Source organism: Cervus elaphus, chromosome 18 (genome assembly GCF_910594005.1).
Source record: "Cervus elaphus chromosome 18, mCerEla1.1, whole genome shotgun sequence".
Lineage (NCBI taxonomy): Eukaryota > Metazoa > Chordata > Mammalia > Artiodactyla > Cervidae > Cervus > Cervus elaphus.
In genome coordinates this window covers 98477075-98498104 of record NC_057832.1, presented here as the reverse complement: position 1 = coordinate 98498104, position 21030 = coordinate 98477075, and the positions used below count along the sequence as shown (strand labels likewise).

At 51.1% G+C, this 21030-nt stretch overlaps 1 protein-coding gene and 1 long non-coding RNA gene across 2 annotated transcripts in view; both read right to left on the bottom strand.

Annotated features, from left to right (window-relative positions):
- The window catches only part of LOC122674900, a 31976-nt gene extending 22061 nt beyond the window's left edge, over positions 1 to 9915 (bottom strand). Inside the window, exon 1 of the long non-coding RNA XR_006335077.1 lies at positions 6944 to 9915. This is a non-coding gene — a long non-coding RNA (uncharacterized LOC122674900). The remainder of the gene's footprint in view (positions 1 to 6943) is intronic.
- The window catches only part of SND1 (staphylococcal nuclease and tudor domain containing 1), a 411141-nt gene that overhangs the window by 66430 nt on the left and 323681 nt on the right, over positions 1 to 21030 (bottom strand). The gene's annotated exons all lie outside the window — the stretch shown is intronic.

Sequence of the window (21030 nt, the reverse complement as noted above, 5' to 3'; positions counted from 1 at the left end):
AAGCGCCAGTATTTATACTAATGCAGGGAATTGGGACTGAGTGGGTGTGATCTCCCTGGCGCTGAACAGGGAGAGAGGCGGCAGCACTTTGCAGCAGTTGGCTAAGAAAGGGCCAATTCTTAATCCTCCTCTCTCTCTTTCTCTGTGTATTTTGCTTATACAAAATTTCTGGGTATCCGTGTTTGTGGCAGCATGTATGCATGGGCTCACACTTTAAGAAACTGCTATTCATGTTTCTAGGCTACAAAGATGCATTCCCTCTGCCTGTCCTCTGCTACCCTACCCCCAATAAAAAAGAGAGAAAACTGCAGCAGGAAAAAGGGTGGGACTTGGCGAGGACCAGCTGAAAAATGCAAGAAATCACCCTCTTTCCTAGTGCCATAGGCACAACTCAGGCTGTCTATTAGAACAGCTTCCTGGGTACACATTCAGAGGTGATCGTGAAGGAAGGAGCGGCCTCAGAAGCAGAGGGTGTGGAGCCCATTTCCTCCCACCCCTGCTCTTCTGACAGCTTTCTGGGCAGTCAGGGAACTATGCAGTTGCTGTGAAATGACAAAGGCTTGGGGGCTGAATAGACATCTGAGGAGAGAGGTGAAGACACAGGCCTGAAACATTCCTGGGGAAGAGTCCTAAGAACAAACGCACCTGTCCTGGGGGTGGGGCATATTCAAGTTCTGGAATCTAAGGGAGAAGTGCTTTCCTGAAGGAACGTCAGAGGATGTTGTGGAGACCGGATATGGTTCACGGGCTTGAGTGTCCTTAGAGCTGTTGGGGGGGTTCCTTTGCTCACTGGGCCTGCTCCCTGACCTGGGCACTGGTTCAGCCTTTAGAGTGGCAACGCTCCTTCACCATGGTGTTGAGTACGCCCTCCTCTGTAGCAGGCACTTGGGTCAACTTTTCAGAGAGGGGTCCCCTGAGCACCGGAAGTGCCGCCATTAATGCTGGGCAGGAGACTCATCCTCGGCCTAGCCAAGCTGTAGGGTTTGTTACCTGAGAATGGAACATGGGTTGGCAGCTTGCTGGATTGGGGCGGGGAAGACTTATAGCAACATGTTAGAGGGCATAGAGTGCTGTTGATTATATGGAGTTAGGGAGTTTTCGTGACAGAATTTTTTAAAGGCCATGAAAAATCATGTAGTCTAATCCCTTCACATTTTATAATCAAGGAAACGGAGCCCCAGAGCAACTGAATGATATAGTCCAAGGTCACACTGCTAATTAGGGGAGAGTTGGGATTGAAAGCTAGGTCTCCTGATTCCCCAAACCAATGTGATTTCTCATTCAGGCTCCCAAGAACAAATTTCCTTCATGGCCAGTATGAAAATGAGACCTTCCTATAGATACTACTGTGCTCTTTCCTCCTCCCTCTTGGAGCTGTCCAGTCTCCTTCAAACCAGCTCTACTGAGCACGATTCTGACCAGAGGGGCCCCAGAGCTGGCCCAAGGGCCACGTGTGCTCACTAAGGAGTTGGATTCTCAGGACTACACAAAATAGCTGCTTGATTCTTCAGTTCAATGGCAGACAGAAACCACAGGAATCCCACAGAGGGCGACTGCCAGGTAAAAGGTGACGCAGACAAGGCTGGGTGCTCCCAGTGGGAACGCAGGCTTGGTCCTTCCCAACCTTGGCCTGGGGAGCTGTGCAGAGTAAAGGACTGACAGAGGTCTCAGAGCACCTCTCAGAGCACCTCGTGCACAGTGCAGTGGTTTCTGCTTGTTTGGCTGAACAGTGAGACTGTTTGGGGGAGGCGGGGGGCTCCTTAACTCTTCTCCATTGCATCTGCCCTAGCCCCAGCTCTAAAATCATGATCTGATTGCTACTCCCATAATCTGCTCTAGGGCATTTTATGACTCTTTGGTCATAAAGCTGCATCCTATTGGCAGTGAGGGTAGAGGAGACAAACTAGTTTCTAAGGCCTAGGGACATCAACTTTATCATGGCTGTTAATATGTACCAAAGCTGGTGGGGCATGGGGGTGGTGGTAGGAGGGAGGGCGGGCAGCATATTAATAGTAGGGTCTCTTCAAGACAATTCCTATTAATGGGGAAGAGGTCCAGAGTCCATGCTATTCACAGTGAAGAGCTCTGGCTCACCTCAGTAGAGCTGGGTAGAGATTAACAGAAGGCTAAGTGGGCTTCACTCAGCCCAGGCTACTACCTCAGGGGCCAGGGCCCACAATTATGGCTCCAACATTTTACTGCAACAAAGCAGTAGGGGCTTAAAATCAGAGAAGAAAAAGAAGAGAAAAAGAGAACATTTATACCCAAACATATGTCTGATTTTATCTCCTCTGCTGGCACTCTGTGCTCCATGCCATCGGCTAATGCAGGCACTGTTCACTCCATTTCTAAATCCTGCCTCAGCTAAACTGCAAGGCGCTTTTGGCTCAAAGCACCTCTCTGGGTTTCCATCCATTCAGAAAGCACCCTTTCCCCCAGAGGGGGAAAGAATGGTTTGGGCAGTGGATTAAGGTTGTTTTCATCTTTGCTTTATATTGAGATGAAGTGAATTGCTTCTTGGAGCAGGGATAAAGGCTTCAGGAAGCAGATCAGTGAAATATACATGTCTGCAAAGCAATACAGCATAGTGCTTGCAAGTACAGACTCTGGAGCCAGTCTCCCCAGGCTGAATTCCAGCTCTATCACTTACTAGCTGTGTGACTTCAGACAAATACTCATTTTCCTCATCTCTAAAATGGAAATAATATTGGTGTCTACCTCAATACTTCGTAGGTTGTTGTAGGAATTAAAATTTGATGATATTACATAAGGGGATAGACCAACTGACCAGCCTCCATCACCTCCTCTATTATTGAACTTCATCCATGTCCAAAGAGAGAATACGCCTGCTGAACTAGTCTAGTGAGGAGGGATGGTCACCCAGAAATCTTGGGGAGCACGACAGCACTGTCTACAAGCCCAAGCACGGTGGGCAAGATGGGTTTACTTTTCTTCTTTGTGCGCTATTCTTTAATGAGCCCTTTAGTTGACCCAAGGCACTGTCTTAGCCCAGGAACAGATTACCTTTTCTTCTGGCGAGTCAGGAGAGAGGAAAGGTGCTACAGCTGGTGGTGATGGTGCCCAAGCTGAGAGCTGGGATAGGAGATACTACCAGAAACCCTGGTCCTTTGCCAAGAGGGTAATAAGCCCCCTAGTGTCTTCTATCACCTTGTTTCTTTATCGGGGTGCTTTACCAAGGGAGGAGGGCCCACGGAGGCACCAGGAAGGAGAAAGGAGCACAGAGTGGGCTGTTGGGGCTTCAGAGCAGTTTTGGGGGGCTTAGAGGAAAGGAAAATAGGACAGGAGAAAAAGCACCATAATCTGAGCAAGTGAGAGTGGAATGGAGCTATGTGGCAGACACAGAGGCTAAGGGGCTGCAATGCAGTTCGGGAGGAAAGCCAGGGAGATTCCTGCCCTCACAAACAGAAGGCTGGCTGGACCCTGCATGGGGGGAGGACGGCAGTGTGAAATTCATGGCACGGAGCAGAGGAGAAGAAAGGCAGGGAGATCAACTTTCCAAGAGAAGCCTAAGAAAGCAAGCATTTGATTTCCTAATGAGAGGCTAGAATTAGATTTTAGCATGATCACAGGTTTCATCCTCTGGAACATGCCAGCTTTGCTGTCAGTACTTGGGCCAAACCACCTACCCACGACAGTCCTGTTCCCAATGCTGGAGGCTGTCCACTGCTGGGCGGGGGGCGGGAGATGCTGGAGGCTGTCCACTGCTGGGAGCAACCCCTCCCTCAGGGCTGTAATCAAATTCTGATCCTGACAGGCTCCCTCCTTTCTAAGAAGGTACAGTCATGGGAGAGGAGAAGAGCGGGTATAGCAGCTCACTGTTTATCCACAACAAGAGTATTATACGGCGGGGGATGTTATATAAATCATGTTTCCCCATAAAAATCATGACGACTGCGAGTACGGTGATGCACGTGGACCCTGGCAGTGAGTCAGAGAGACGAGGCCGGGGCCTGTGGGGGATAGCCCTGAGAGAGGAGACTCTCTTGGCCAAGGAAGGTAGCATCTGAAAGGATGGTGCTGTCATCTCTAGTTTAGCCGGGTAAAGATTTTTGGACCTGTAGTAGGGAAGCAGTAAGACTGAGAGGCCACGCTAACGTCAGGTGTGGGGATTGGATGGACCAAAGTGGTACTTAGCTTTTCAGGTTCATCCATTCTGTGCGCCTAGAAACAATACCAGAGCCATTACTAAAGTTGAGATTAATTACTAAATACCAAAGGAAGAGCCCTTGATCTACTTGTTTTCTTAATATCCATTCACCTGCTTGTATCTCCCATTAATGAAATGCACACCCTCCATTCCTTCTCCTGTCACACCTCCCCCCCCGCCGCCCAGTGTGTGTACAACTGTCTGTCATGATAGGACCAAGGATGCCTCGCAAGATCCTTCCATTCTAGAAGCCCAATGGCTCATTCTTCCTTTTCACAGTCCTGTTTCCTCTTCTGAGGCAAGTCCTTAATCTGTAGTTTCTTACATTTCACAACCCTGGTTTCCCTGTCTGTGCAGGTGGGGATGTAGTCACCAGATAAGCCACTCTACCCGTTCCATGAGTCAGCAAGGATGACGGAGATGAGCTTTCGCACACGAACTGTTCCCTGTGCAAAGTTTGGTTTCCTGGCCTCAGGCTACTGTTCCCCAGGCTTTAAGGCCCAACCCACTCACCCAGGTTAATTAAGGACACTCAGACAGGTCCTCCTACTCAGGTTCCACCCTGGAGGTGAACTGAATGAGCTGGAGGCAGTTCCCTGGATAGTGCCCTCATCCTGTCTGCAGGAATGCATAGCGCATCCCTCGCGGCAGGCCCATCACAGTACCAGACTTGGAGCCCAGGCCTCAGATATGGACGGCCTGTTCCCACAGCCCCCCAGCTGCAGTGGCTCCAGTGATAATCTATTACCACTGCAAGAAGACTTAATTTCTGGACTTAAAGGAAGTCGGATAATACTTTATCCTATTAGCGTCTGCCTGTGTGAATTGACAATGGCTTCCTTCTGACACGACAGTGTATTCTTCCCATTCATCTCTTAAGGGGATGAGTTGGGGAAGTCTGGAGTTAGGATTGGAGGGAGGGCCGAGGAAGAGACTGCTAAAGGAACCAGGGGAAGGGAAGACAGTTTTTCAATGGGGAATGGGGAGAAGAGACTTAGAGGGATGCGGCAAGACTGAGATAGCTCAGAGAGCATGCCTGCATTTCTTTCGGTTTCCCTTGTGAGGAAAGTAGTGGCAGCTGCTGGGGGTGTCGTACGCACGTGTACGAGGAAAAAAGGTTCTGAAGTCACAGAGGAGAAGAAGCTCAAAAGAGGACCGGACTTGGCCTATTCCGTGTGCCTCTGGTTTCAGCTTGTAGGGCTGCAGAGTAACTTTCCCGTTCCTTAATCCCTCTTCCGCATTCCTGTTCTGAGCCCACACCTGCTCTGACCAGTGGCATCAATGTCAGCCGAGGGCCCCTCTGCATCACCTCTGTGTTCTCACAGCTGGTCGACCTGGGAGGGGCAGTGGCCACTGAGGACAGACTGAGTTTCCAGCTTCTGACTTCAGGAAGGTGGAGACAGTGAAGGGAGTTTCCAAGTTAATTCAGAAAATCTAGGTGAACCCTCTTATTTTATTTGTGAGGAAAAGGAAGCCCAGGGAGATGTGACTTCCAGTGCCCGCGAGCTGGTGGTACTGGGACCAGGTCTCTGGGTTCTCAGCCCAGCACCGGCAGGGCTACTGAGACTCATAACGGCAGGGGGCGCCACTGACAGAAGCTGCAAAGTGACCGGTGCCCCCTGGAGTCTGCAAACTGGTGCCGTCCCTTACTTTTTGCTTCCAGGGAAGCAGGGAGAGGAGGGGAAGGCCTTTCATGCCAGTACTTTATCTGGGCTTCACACTCTAAGCCAGATGGTGCCCACACCTGACTTCACTCAAACAACTAGAACTGAGAAATCCAGCAACTTTTCCTTTCTCTTCAACTACGAGTGTTCCAGGGCAGGGGAGTTCTGACAGCTGCCGAGTCAGCACACAAATTAGAAGGAGCATTTGTGGCTAAGGCCACCCTACCCATCTCCATAAAAGTGAAGAGCAGTAAAGAACAGGTAGAAGGAAGTTCTGCAGAAGCTCAATCATGTCAGAGGTCCGTTCAAGGTCAAGTTGACTACTGGAGAAGCAGGGATGTCTCCCCTGGTACTGTAAGCAAGGAGAGACCCTCACAGGAAAAGCTCAGACAGCCTGGGCTGACTCGGGGGCCTGCAGCCAGTGAACGCCTCTTCCCCCATCTCAACAAATCCTCTCTAGGGAAACGACAGAGTGGCCCTGGCTAGAATTCTATCACACACATTTAATTAGAATCTGTCTCCTTCATGATGGTTTCAAGTGAAGTCCCAACAGAAACATTCTAAAATATAGCCGCTTGCAGCCAAGCATCTCTTTTAACCAAGTTAATTTAGCAGAAATTTGCCATCTTGGATCGGGTGGAGTTACCTCTCTTCTCAACTTCAAAGCTGGGAAGAGAAGGGAGGTGGGGAATGCAGAGAAATAAAGAGGAGGGCGGGGGCTTTGAGCAAATGAGTTTCCGTCTATTAAGGAGCGGTAATTTCTGCTGGCTCCCCTAGAGACCGGTCCCCTCCAATAATGGCCTGACTCTAATGATTCCCACTCCTAAGCAACAGCCTGTGTTCTGCTGGTGTTGAGCTGAACCGTGCCAGAGAAATTCCCTTTCTCTCGGAGGTGCTGCTATTCACATTACGCAGGAGAGATTACCAGCCAGGAGAATATACTCTTGGGAGGGGGGACAGAAAGATCACCAGAGAATGTACCTCTCCGAGGCTTGGTGCTGCTGACCTAGAACAAGAAAGGCTGAGAGACAGGCTAGAGGTTAGTGCTAACAGGAAAGGGCAGACACTGGATAGGAGGGAGAAGACAAGAGAAAGCAAAAGCTTAGGCAACTCCTGTCTGACTCTTTGTGACCCCGTGGACTGCAGCCCTCTAGGCTCCTCTGTCCATGGAATTCTCCATGCAAGAATACTGGAATGGGTAGCCATTCTCTTCGCCCAGGGGATCGTTCCGACCCAGGGGAAGATCTCCTGCACTGCAGGCAGATTCTTTACATCTGAGCCACCAGGGAAGCCCCGAGGAGTTGATAAACTTAATGCAAGGCTGTCTGGGAGGCAGTGGGAGGTCATGGGGGTCTGGGTGTGAGTTAAGCTCAGGCATAATGAACAAAAACTGACAGCACCTGAGGTAGACAGCAGGGTAATACGAAAAAGCTGAGTCCATTTCAGGTCCTTAAAAACCGATCACGTTCGGGGCAGAAGCCCAGGCATGTGGGCTAACACTGAAACGGGTGACGACTGAGGCCGCAGTGTCGCTGCGGGTGGGGGTCCTCTTGTCTTGCCCTCTCTCTTCTCGTACTCTGAGGCTGGTGGGGAAAGCAAATGCCACAAACGGCTCTAGGTACTGCCGAGGCTGCTGCCAGCAGGTCTTGAGTCGGGGGCGGGGAGTCCCCTTATTTTGCCCCTGGTGGCTTCCCTGTGATGGAGACGGATTGCTTCCAGCAGGCAGCCTGGCCAGAGAGCCTGCAGTGCAGACAGATGCCCTGGGCCGTAACCAGGATGGCGAGACCCTTTATGGTGCTGCGGCTCAGCTCTGGGGCAGTGCCAGAGCGGCAGGGTGATGTTCCTCAGCCGGATTCATTTCCCCCCAAACCTCTTCAAATATGTGGGCCATGGAGAGAAGCAAATTTAATTAAATTACTGTGTTGTGGGCTGCCCTTCCTGGGCAAGGGCTAAAAACGGGCTCCTGCTGACACTCAGACCCATCTGTGTGTATAGAGCATGCGTTTCTTTGTGTTTGGCTGTCAGCAGCTGGGTGGTGCCCACCGCGAGCTGGCAGTGCCCACCGCTCGCCCCGGTAAGCCGGCCCCTTTGCCGCAGCGAGGCAGAGTCAACACTGATGTGGCCGTGGCCCCGTGCGGCTCCGTTGACCTTTTCCTTTCTACTTAAAAGATGACTGAGCGGCACTCCCCCTTCCTCCATCAGTTCCATTCTCCTCCAACGCCTCTCTTGCGGACACCCAGGACTTTCCCGGAAGGCGGTGCCCGAGCCGCGCTGGGGAAGGAGGAATGAATCTGCAGGGAGGTGTGATTCAGAACAGGGCAAGGCAGGGTTTGTTTAGCTTGGCAGGAGATGGAGGGGTCTCCCTGGTGGATCCTCCGGAGTGCCACTTCAGCAATTTCCCACTGGCAGCTCCATGCTGGAGACGGAAACGTGCTCAGGTGCCAGAGCACAGCAGCAAAGCTCTCGCCCCACGCCGCGTCCCTGCTCGGGCATCGCGGTGGATACAGAGCCCGACTGTCACACACACGGGCGAGGGAGCTCAGTAGCAACTCAAACCTTAACACGTGGAAATCAACACCCCAAAACCAATGCTGGCTATGCTGTTTCCTGTCACCCCACAAGGTCATTTCATCTCCCTTCTGGAGGTTCGGGCCTTACCACTCCAGCTTACAGAATGCCACGAGGGTAAAGAGTTGAGCTGCGGCTGGGAAATGGACGGAGGCGGAATCAGGTGCGCAGAGTCGGGGAGGGGAGGGTGTCTCTTTTTCATTGGAACAGAGACCCAGGAAGACTCAGCTGGGAAATCTCTTCCCTACCTGTCCCCATAGAGAAGGGCGCCATCTCTCATGCCTACACCTGTACTGAATGCCACGCATGGAGCCTGAGAGGGTCGCCTTGTGCTGGGGCAGCAGAGACCATGTAGTGGGCAGCTCGCAGCCGTACTTATGCAGCCCCCGCAGGCCCGGGACATCAGGGCATCACAGACCCCCGGATGACGTGGGCCGTGCAGGCAGCCCTCTCGGGCCCTGGCTCGGCAGGTTTACAGGCAGTGCCACGGTGAGGTTGGAGGACAGAACCTCCCCACCCTAACCTCCAAGCCTCTGAACCTGTTACGTGACAAGGGGCTTGGCAGCCAGGGGATGGCGGTACCCACTGGAGCTCTGCTGCCCTCTAGACACTGCGCCCCGTGGCTCCAGGGTGGTTCTCCTGCGTCACCAGGGCGGTGGGGTGGGGTGGAAGGCAGTGCATCGCATCTGCTGAGGTGTTTGCTGGCTAAGGTTTTTGGCTACAGCAAGATTACTTTAAGGGTTAAGACAAATACTGTCAATTTCAGACCCTGGAGACACCCATCTCAAGAGCCTGGATTGTGCCTGTGGGTCACTTAGACCAGCGGTTCTAAATGATGACAATAGGTGGATCAAAAACGAGAGCAGGCAGGTGGATAAAATGTGGCGACTCTTAAAGAGAATGGATCCAAGAGAATAAGTTTCCTGAGGCTAATAGGCCAAGCAGCAATTGTAGCAGGAAGAGAAGGCAATGCCCAGTGCTAAGACAGAAGCCCTAGAGGACAGGGCCAGTCTTGAAGAATAGAAAATCCAGCAGTCTGGTGATACTTATCCTGTGGCTTTAGAGAAATAAAAAGGTTCCCAGGTATTGGTAAAAGGTAAAAGATCTTCCTTCCTTCCTTATCAAATTGGATAGAAGAGAACAGACCCCAACCGTGATCTTAGGAGTGGAACTGTTATTTAGTCGCTAAGTCATGTCCGACTCTGCAACTCCATGAACTGCAGCATGCCAGGCCTCCTTGTCCTTCACTATCGAAGGCCCCTTAATTCCACCCCATCCACTGTATCATGCTTACTAGGGCATGAGCGTGCTCGCCAAATGACTGGCTCTGATGGCGGGGAGAGAAGCAGATACCTCTTCAGGCAGCCTCTGCCTCAGTCTCTGCGTTACTGGTCCTTCAGTTCAGTTGCTCAGTGGTGTCTGACTCTTTGCGACCCCATGGACTGCAGCATGCCAGGCCTCCCTGTCCATCACCAACTCCCGGAGCTTACTCAAACTCATGTCCATCGAGTCGGTGATGCCATCAAACTATCTCATCCTCTGTTGACTCTTCTCCTCCCACCTTCAATCTTTCCTAACATCAGGGTCTTTTCCAAAGAGTCAGTTCTTTGTATCAGGTGGCCAAAGTACTGGAGTTTCAGCTTCAGCCCTTCCAATGAATATTCAGGACTGATTTCCTTTACTGGTCCTTGGGTGCCAATAAAGATACTGTAGCCTTATCAAGGATTAAAAATACCCAGTCCTTAGGAGAGTACCCCAAGTTGTAGGGAGAGTGGATAATATATCTCAGTCCTGATGTTCCCTCATGAAAGGGCTGGCTTTGGGGGCTGTGTTGAAGCCACTTTCACCTGAGCCAGTTTCTCCAATGGAGGAGCATGCTTGGAAATGTGAGTGGCAGCTGAGCCTCAGGGTAAATCCTGTGAACACTGGTACTGCTGGAGCAACGGCATTCCAGTAGGTGCTAGTGTCCCTTAGGTTTACAGACCACCCGAATGAGCCAGTGTATCTGCACTTCGTCCCAAGCCACATGAGTGGGCGAGGAGCCTGTGGCCCCGGCACCCCACCCTGCTGCAGGCTGCTGCCAGAAAGCATGGCTGTGGGTCTCACCCAGGCCCAGCCTGCTAGATAGGACCCCCATTCCTGCGCCTCATCCGCAGCTCGGCAGGAAGGCAGAGTGACGCCCAAGCCCTGGTATGCATGTCTTTCTTATGTCCAAGGTCACCCCCGACTCCGCTCACATTGGTCACCTGCCACTTTATTTCTCTTGGAGAGGGACAAGGAAAAAGGAAACGAACTGCTGACAGTGGTATGTTACAAGGCACCGCCTTTTGGCACCTGGAGCCCATCTGAGAAAGCAAGGCACAGTAGAGAAGTAGCCCTGTCTGCCTTAAAGTGAGAGAAGGGGAGGGAAAGAGGGAACGCTAATGTCTGACACCTGCCCTTGTCTCTGATTCTCTCTCAGCTCTAACACTTAGCAAGCAGAGTTAGGAAGCTAGAACCAGGGCTATTTGCAAAAATAGATTAGCTCTGCTGCAGGCTGCAAAGTGTTTCCTGCATTATCTGAACTTAGACCTTGATGTATCCTTATCCGATGTGGTTCAGATTTAAAAAAAAAAAAATTTTTTTTTTAGTGTGTTGTCTGGGTTAATGTGCCAAAGCATGAACTGACAGTGGTCTCCCTGCTAGCCCCAGGTTGACCTGCAGGCCAGGCCTGGCCCAGCCCCATCTCTGGGAAAGCAGGGCACGAGAGGGCTGGGAGTGGCGGGCGTTGCTGGAGAAGGCCGGGCCATCTGCACTACTGTGAATCAAGGTTGGCTCCGACAGAAGGCGCGAGGGAGGAGGTGCAGCTGCTGATGGCTCAGACAGCTTGGACCTGTCCAGGCAAACAAGCCGCTCAAGTGCAAGAACAGCCAGCCAAGTAGGCAGAGCACGAATAAGGACTCAAAGCTTGAAATATCTGACAAGATGTGGAGGGAGGGGAGGAAGCTGTCTGGGATTTTCAACTGGTGTCTGGCCTTGCCTCTTACAGCTGAGGCAGACTCTTCAACTATGGTGGGGAGGGGAGGTGATGCCTGGGAGCTGGCGGGCGTGACCCAGGTGAGACTCCCTCAAGCTAAAAAAAAAAAAGTCTTCATTTGAACAAATTGCAAAGACAGCTCTGGATTGTCCTCTAAAACACAATCGACCTGCCTTCCGCAGATACCTATCTGCCCTCCAAGGTTGAGCAGCACCGGGCTCTGCGTGGGGTGGGGGGTGGGGGTGGGGATGCGGCTTTACCGCACCATCTGGGACGATTAGCAGTGTCTCCGAACCGGTTAAGGAAAGTGACAGGGGTGCCCAGAAGGAGCAAACACCCCTTCTGATCTTCACCCTCCTGTGGCGCGGGGTCGGGGAGGGAGGCCGGCAGTGGATGTTCAAGGGCTGTTACTGCTCCTTATGGCAAAGACCCTCCGACACAGGGGTAGGTGGTCCCCAATACAAGCTACCTGCACTGAGAGAGCGGTTAAAAAACATCCAACGTTCCGCCTAGATCAAATATGGAGGAGACAGGACTGATATTTTAAAGATACATCCCGGTGATTCGAGAGCACGCCGGGGCTGACAGCCCTCTATCTTGAGAGCGCGCTTGGACAGGTCAGTCCTGTCACTGACTCCAGAGGGTTCCTCTTGTAGGTGGTTTTGCTTAAGCGGAGCCAGCGGCCCGGAGGTTTCCTTCGGATTCAGGAGAGGTAACTTCCAAGAACACCAGGCTAGGTATCACTCAACCGATGGCCCCCCAAAACACAGGAAAACCCTCTCTACAAACATGTCGCCCTCCTCAGAGGTCCTGGTAAGGAGGGAGAGAGGACAGACTGCTCAGAGGCCCATGGGTATCAAGTGGGAGAAACCGAGGCACAGAGAGAATATCATTTATTCTGAAGGAAAGTGGGAAGAGAACAGACACCTTCCCTGGTCACAGGCTGCTCTACAAACCGAGTCAGAGTTCCAGGTCAGCACCCAGTTTAGGTTCAGAAGCCTAAATGAGGGAGAAAGTACTGTTTTGAACGTTAGGCTTCTGACCCTTGGCCGACGGGCGCTGACTGCTGAGGCCCTTCTGTGGTTCACTTAGAGTCAGTCCAGCGGCCGGCAGCGTGCCAGGTGACAGGGAACATTCGTGGAGATGAAAGACTTGGGCCGTGCCCTTGAGGAGCTCAGGACAACGGGGGAGACAATTACGATGAATGGTCTGCAGGTGGAGACCGGGGACCTGTGTGTAGGGAGCAGCACAGAGTCAGGGAGAGCAGCCGCTTTCTCCCACCCAAACAGCGCCTCAGAGCCTGCCTGCTGGTCTGGTCTGGATGAGGGAGGAGCTCCCCGCGCTGGAATTTGGGATGGAGCACTGGTCACCGGCAGGACGAGTACTGACTCAGACCTCAGAGGGAAAATAGATGCTCCAGGCCCTCCTACAGAGACGCAGGAGGTGACTTCTGCACCTCTCTCAAGCTGGCATTTGCTGAAAGGACTATGTCAAGGCTTCCCCCGGGAGCAAAAGGAGGATGCCCAGGCTCTCCGTAAATATGAGTGGTAGCAAAGTTCTGGGCTGTGTGACCTTGGCGGTCTGTAGCCTTCCCTCCGCTTCAGCTTCCCTTAGTGACACAGACTGGCTGAGCATTTAGGTGTAAATCACAAGGCCCCCTCCAGTGAAGGCTGCCCCTGAACAGAGAGGTGCTGAGCCAGAATCTCAGCAAGGCTGTGCTGGGTAATGTCACATGGAAGCTTCTAGTTCGAGCTCTGGAGCTCCATTTAGCTTGGCTGCAGCCAGCTGCTATTTGCCCCACCTGCAGAGCAGCCAGCGCGACATTCAGCTTGGGAGTCAGCATAGGCACTGAGGACACAAGAGTCATCACGGACTTGCATGCAGGGCTGAGAACACGGGGACTCCTGGGAGCAGGGGGAGGGGGGCAGGTTTCAGCCTCCGCCCCCAGCCCAGCTTCAGCAAAATCCCACTAGGTTACAGTTCTGAACACCGAGGAGAGCCGGACTCTCTGGGGTGTGTGCCACGACGCAGCTGTCTGCTGTCTCCTGTGTGCGAGCGAGGGCCCCAGAGTGGAGTGTGGGAGCGCCGGCAGGCACGCCACGGGGCGCAGCACTGCTCGGGCTGGGAGACACGAGGTCCTTCGGTACAAGAGACACAGAAGGCAGCTGCCCACCGTGAACTCTGACTGCAGACACAGGGCTGGCTTGTCCTTTGTCCCACCCCGCTCTGCACCTAGCCATGAGCCTGGGGTTCAGACTACTGGTGGGAACTCATCCTGAAAGGTCAGTCTTAGGTTATCCAAAGTCAGAGCTGATCTAGGGTGCAGTGATCCAAATTTAATTGCTTAAACCACTGGTTCTCAGCCTGAAATGAACATCAGAATCACCTGGAGAGCTTTTTAATTAAACATTTTTTTCATTATTAAAAAAAGCCTTTGATTTGAAATATCTGAAACACTGAAAATAGAGAGTTATCATGAACTCCCATATACCAGCCATCCAGGTTCAACAGTTATTGAACTTGTCATATTCAGTTCAGCTATCCCCTCCTTTTCTCTGCTGAAATATTTTAAAGCATCTTCGAGACATGATGTCATTTCGCCCTTCCATACTTCAGCAGTCCATCTCCCAAAAATACATGGCCATTTCTTATATAACTACAGTGCCACTATCACACCTAATACAATTAACAAAATGATTCCATGGTATCACCTAATATACCTGGGAAACTTACCCTTGCCCACCTCCCCAGGACCCATCCATGGGGTGTGACGCAAGCTCCACCAAAGTCCTATAACCCCCATCACATGGTATACAAATAAAAATAAATAAATAAAGTCAAGGAAATGGTGACAAGTCATAGACCAGGATGAAGAAGGGAAGGAAAACAAAAGCATTCGGCAGTCAGCTTGCCACAGAGCGGAGCTGCTTGTTCAGGGCAAGGCTGCCGTAACGGAGAGGCCCATCACTGGGTTCCCCAGGCCCACCAACGGTGGGAGGAGAGCTGTTCCAGCTGCCCAGGGGCCCTCAGCCCCAGGCCAGCCTGCATTCGCCTCCTATATTCTAGCTCTCCTCTCTCTGTGCACTCAGGCTCATCGGCCTGGTATTCGGGGCAAACTCTGAGCCTTAGCACCTCACTGTAGACAGGAGTCATGAGGCCTGTGGTGAGGCGCGTGCACCAAAACTTCTTGGGTGCTGGCACTGGGGATTGGGACCACATCTTCAAATTTACTTATTGGAAAAAAAAAAGAAGAAAACCTAAACAAAACATCCTGAAAAAAGATGAGGCTGTATCACTGCAGCTAAAAATACCTCTACTGAGGGCGTCCGCTTACCAGCTCCTCAATTAGAGATGCTACAGGGCCCTTTGTGAGCTATGCAGTGTTGGCAGCTCCACAGGGGCTCTGGGTGGCCGGGGACAATCCCGGGAGCAGTGACTAGTGACTGCTGGGCGGAGGGGGCTGGCGAGCTAGCTGGCCAGGGTGGTCGGCACACATCAGCAACTCCCAAACCTCTTTTTTTTTTGGTGGACCTACTGCTTAAGCCAAGAAACTTTTGCCGCCTTCTGCAGCAGGCTAAAACACCATCTCTGAGGTGAACCCATAGTCACGGGGACTGCCGTTGACCTCCTAAACTGCACAGGAGTACGACAACAACTTGGGTTGGGGGTGGTGGGTGGGAATGCCACCCAATTTGGCTCAGGGCGTGTCTGTCCTGCTGGACAACCTCCCAGTGTGAGTCAGTGGTAATCAGACACAGGTAAGGCCTCTCTCGCTGGCCTCAGGAAAAGGGTGCTTTAAATGTAGGCTCAACACCCGAAGGGGTAACGGAGTGGAGGTGGAGGGCTTCACGGCAATGAGGGCCTCTTCTTCTGGGTCCTCCCAGCACCTACAGGTCACTCACTCCAGCAGACTCTTTTTTTATTGGGGAAGATAAAGTCCCAGGGAGGTATAGTGGCTCTTGTCAAGGTCACAGATTTAGTAAATGGAGGAGCTGGGACTTAAACCTGGGATTTTTTATTACAAGTCTAGTTGCTCTGTTCCACTATCGCAATGAGTGGGCACGTTCTAAGCATTCAACAAGTGTTGAAAGAGCTATGGGAAATGGTATTTTCACAGTTCAGGTGCCACAGGGACCTCAGGTGGTATTCCCTTGATGATGTGGGGATTCTGCAATCCCTGCAGGTTCTGGGAAACTCAAGGGTCAGATTCAGCAACTGTATCAGATGGTCAGTGGGGGATGGTGACAGTGTTGTAGATCTGATCTCCAGCCAGAGATCCAAAGCCACTCCCCTCTTCTCTGCTTGGGACAGCGGGAAACGTCTGGTATTAGCTTGACTCTGGGCTGTCAAGCAGAAAAGGGGGCAAGGCCAAGGCCATGGTGTCTGGTTTAATGCAGGTGATGTTTTCCTGTCACATTTCTTGGCATTGTGTTTGACCCTTAGGAGAGAATTTGGAAGTTGAAGTCAAAAGCATGGGAGGACTGGGTCAAAAAAAAAAAAAAGAAAAGAAAAATGGAAACAAACAGTGAGAGGTGTAGAAGGTACAAATTGGTCAGGAAGACGAGTGCAAATCGAACATTTCCTGAGTGTATGAGAGTATGGGCAAAAATGGCCTAAAGTCTTGCACTGTCCAATATGGGCAGCCTCTAACCACATGTGGCTATTTAAATTTCATTAAAGATCCTGTGCCTCAGTTGCAATAAGTACATCACAAGTATACAATACCCAGAAGTGGCTAGTGGCTGTCACACCTGACAGAAAGCACCTGTTCTAAACTCACAGAAAGTTCTACTGGACAGTGCTGGGGGATTGCATGGCTGTCTCCTCTCATTTCTTACTGGCTGCAATGAGTAGGTTCTGACACCTTTCTGGGGAAGAAGTGAAGTCGGGGAAGCCAGAAGGTACCATTATTCACTCTCTGGCAAACCTACTACACCTGAAAACTCGAAAGCTTAGCGCGACTAGTAGCATGAACCTACTAGTGTATGAGGCTCCCTGGGCCCTAACCCCTTTCTCCCCTCTCCCCCCTGCATTTTTACAGCCACTCTGACCTTTGCATATTTTATTCCGACTCTATTTTACACTGTTTTAATTGATGTTTAATATAGCTTAACTCTGCGTGGTGTTCAAAGCCCCTCACCAGGGGGCCGTTCACAGGCAGAAGCACAATTAATAGCAATCCCCAGAAAATTATGCCCTGTATCGAAGTTGTCATTGCACCATATAAATGCTTATTATTACTATTGAATCCTCCAGCCCTGACACTTCCCTGTGTTTACTAGGTAGCAGATAAACCTCTGTGTTTGTGCTTTCCCTACGCTACCACACCATTAGGACTAAATATAGCCCTTGTGTATATGTTTAGCTCCATTTAGCTGTGCTTTGGAAGAAGAGGGGGTAAAAAAATCAGAGTTAATTAAATTGCCGGAAAATGTAATTTGTTCCTCCCCCACTTGACAACCCCATGAAAGATGAACAGACATCGCTGCTACCAAGATGGGTCACTGGCCTCAGCTATAAGGTGGAGATGAAGCCCAGACCCTGGTGACAGGACACGGCTTTTGGATCGGCCTCCTGTGAGCACAGAGTGAGCAGGTCTAAGACCACAGGACGCTGGGAGAGTAGCCAGGCACTACCCTGTGCCCAGGCTGAATGTGACCAGAACACAGAGCTCAAGCTTGAGGGGCAATCCTAGTTCCCCAAGGAGCCCGAGGGCAATCCAGCTAGGAAATCTGACCCCCAACCATCACCTTAGTAAACAAACCAATTAATTTTGGGCTCTTCTGAAGCATAGTTTTTGGCAAGAAAATAGCTTTTCTATGATTCACGTGTCAGGATAAGCGATGGAAAATTCCAGGTGGGTCCGGTACCTGGCCTCTTCCCTTGCTGGCAGGCCTTCCCCTCCTGTGTGCCGCTCTCTGGGCACCCCTGTCTACTGAGAGTCTTCTTTACAGAACACAGAGGCTCTGGAAGACTTCCTCCTGACTTAGCTCCTTGTTCCTTTCTCACTAAAATAATGGAGTGTAGACAACACACAGGTTTACCTCTTCTGTCTACCTGTCACATGCAACTAACTCCCTTTTATAGGCCGCCAATGTCATAGTCTCCAAGGTTACCTGTACTGCAAGGGGATGGACAGGTGGTCTGGGAGGCACTGTAGAAGTGCAGGTGAGAGCAATGTGATCACAGCGTGGAGAAAGCAGGTCTATGAATTACTGTGTGAATGTGCCCAAGTGATCACCTTCTTCCGGCCTCAGTTCTCAACTACTGTGAAGCCTATGGATTGGACAATGTAATGTCTAGGCCTCATAGCTATAAAATGCTCTAATTCAGTATTCTGAATGCTGTATGCTCAAGTCCTTGGAAGCGGAATGGGTCATGCTTATTTCTATTTATAATCCATTTTTTATTTTTGCACTCAATGCTCTATGGAGAAATGTAGATTTCTATTCTAAATTATTCCTAACTAACAAAGGAAAAGTTCTATTTTAGGTTGTTTGACAGGGAAATGTTTTTAACTAGATTGAGTTTCCCATATTTTGTTTGCTCTGCCTTCTTCCATCTTTGCCTAAAAAAGAAGTTTCTAAAAAACCAGAAATGCTTTCGGTACTCTGGCAGAGCAGGAATGAGGCTGCCTTGGCTGAAGTGAGAAGATGGTGCCCATCTCGGGCCCCAGTGGAGCAGGACTATTTGCCATCTGCTGCGCTCGCTGCCTTGTCTCCAAATTGGGCCTGTTCTGTAGTTTGCTGCAAATATTAGGAGCTGAGCCACTAGCACTTCCCACCCATGGCAAGTCTTGAACCCTCCATACATGGCTGCCAAGACCATCTGAAAGCAGGGGGCCATTTTCCAGCTTAGGAGAAAAACACGTGCATTAAGTGGAAGGTCTTTCCCCTCCTCTGCTCCTCCCCAGCCGTTGTGAAAGCTTTAGACGGAAAGGGAGACCTGTCTGATGAAGCCAAGGAAGGTGATGGAATTGTCTGTACAGGCCAGGGCGGTTTATTAATGATCCACAGGAAAAGAACAATCGTCCTGCAGCAGTTTCGCCTGTCATTAACCAGCTTCATGGAGAGCTGGCTGCCTTCTCTGGGTCTGGCACCTGACACAGACACAGCAGCACTGGGTTTCTAGCAAAATCTCCTCGCTGGGCGAGGGGCTCCCAAATAGTGACTTTAACTCACTGGGCAGGCACTCAGGATGTGCGACCGTGGCGGCAATGCTCCTCTGCAGAAGCCTGGCCCCGTGCTCTGGCTGACACGAAAGAGTGAGAGTTGTCTGACGGCGACAATGGCTTCACACTGCCCACGAAGGGCCCGTCCAGGTAAGTGGATCCCTCTGCTGGGTGGTGCAGGTCACAGAGTAGGGGCAGCTCCAAACACTTGGTGGCCCAAACTCTACAGACTGGACGTCCTGGAACTAGCTCATGCTGCAGAGGGGCTGAGAGGGCTTAATGACTGTGCAAGGCATGGTGGACAACAGATGATTCTGTGTAAGGGTATGCGGTGGAGAATCAACAAAATTCCAACCACCACACAGAAGGGGAAAAGATGCTGGGTGAGCCAAGCGCTGCCTCTGGAGTCAGGGCCAGCCTCCCTCTTAAAGGATTTAAAGACCCTGGGGCATCCCTCCAGGTGGGTGATGTCATAAGTACTTGGGGGTTGAGTAGGGTGGTCTCCATCACCTTCCCCAAGTGAGGTAGGTGTTTCCGCTGAAGAAGAACAGAATAACACACTACAGAAAGAAGCTGGTGAGAGCTGTCTCTGTGCTTTACCCGGGGTGGAAACAGCCGTCCTAAACTTAAGAACCCTTCCTCCCCCACTCCCCACCAGCCTAGTTCCCCCAAGCTGAGTCCAAGTTATGACCCGAAGGCTCACAGATGGAAGGACCGACTTTTGCCTCTACAGCAGAAACAGCCAGTTGGCAGTCTTTTACTCCATGTACTCATTTTACACTCTGTTGAAAAACGGATAATCAAGGCAGACTCTGACCTTTGGAAGAACAAGGGGAGGAAACTGCTAGGTGAGGCAGCAACGTCCATCAGCTGTTGCCACGTTGTTCTCGCTCAGAGTCCAACCCCTCAAAGCCAGTCTCCATCCCCACCCAGCTTTGGTTACAGGAGCCGAGTCCAGTGGTTCTCTCATTCCTGTTCCAGCAGTCCAGAAACAAGAGTGGCCCTAGTTGTAGACCAGCAAAGTAACAGGCAGAAGAAGAGGTCACTGGTGGCTTGGAAGGAAAGATTGCTCATGATAAATGAATTGGGACTGCCTGCCATTTTTCCTTGCCGCCACCTTAATCAATAAAGGAAAAGGTGAATTGCTATTGATCTTTTCAATACCTCTCAACGATACTGTACAAATTACAGAAACACCAGGGGGAGGGTGAAGGAGAGAGAGAAGAAGGACAGATGGAAGAAGTCTGGGCAGCGGGAGAATGCAGGGCCTCCCTGGAGGTGGTCTTCCTGTCAAGGGGTATTATGGATGCTCAGGACACATGCAAACGTGTCAACAAGGCCCCTCCTCACCCCAGCACTGCTGCCATGAAGAGTGGCCTTGGGGCTCCGTCTACACCTCACATGTTTGGTAGGCCTCATCAGGGCACAGGAAGCCACATGGCTCCTCCTGACAGGAGGTCTCAAGTCTGTAGGTTGAGAGGTACTGCGGATCCCAAGGTCTCACGCTTCGAGAATAAACTCTGGCTTCACTGTACTAACCCCACCTCTGGGTCAACTGGCAAAACAAAACTAAACAGGCAGCAGATAAAGTTGAAACTAGTCTGCATGTTACATAATGTTACATATGTTATCATACTTGATAATGACAAAAAGGATGGCTTCTGGGGTTCAAGCCTGACCTTTGAAACACTCTGGGCTGAAAGACATGTCAAAAAGATCAGAAGGTGAGAAGCTAGATCTGGATCCTGGGATTGTGTGCAGACAGGCTTGACGATGTTATTTATATGTGAATAGTCTTCCCCCGTGAAGCAGAAAACAGGGCATGCTGGTATCACAGACAGGCATATCAACCCATAACAGGAAGACACACACGGACTGTCTGATTCTCAGGATTTGGACCAACTAGTTGGCTTTAAGGAAGACTGAGAACACTTTAGTACTTGGGGACAGCTGCTGTTTAGGAAGCAGTGCTTACTGGAACCAAAGTCATGTCAAGAAAGGGGCAATGTAACAGACAGATAGCATGGCAGAGGGAAAAGGGAAATTCTACCCAAGGTTGGCTCAATGAGGTCAAAGATATTTAGACCTCAGGGTCAGGAACAACAGTTCTCTTCTTTAATCCACTGGGTCTAACTGTTCAGAGGCAGATGAGGGAAAAAACTGTATGATCATAGGTCCCTCTCCAGGTCACAGAGTGCCCTCAGCTTGTGGGTAATTATGTCACTGGGGGCCTGGCAACCCTTTTCTACATACATGGGAATAACTGGGGGCTCCCCAGGAACCCCACCCCATGCCTTTCAGCATTCTCCAGGTGGAACAGGATTAAGTGTTCCCATTGTGCAGACAGTAAAAACCAAGGCTGGCAGGCAGTCACATGGCAGACACAAAGCAGAACCCAACCATAAAAAGCCACGTGTGAAAGCAGCGAGAGCCCTGCCGGGAG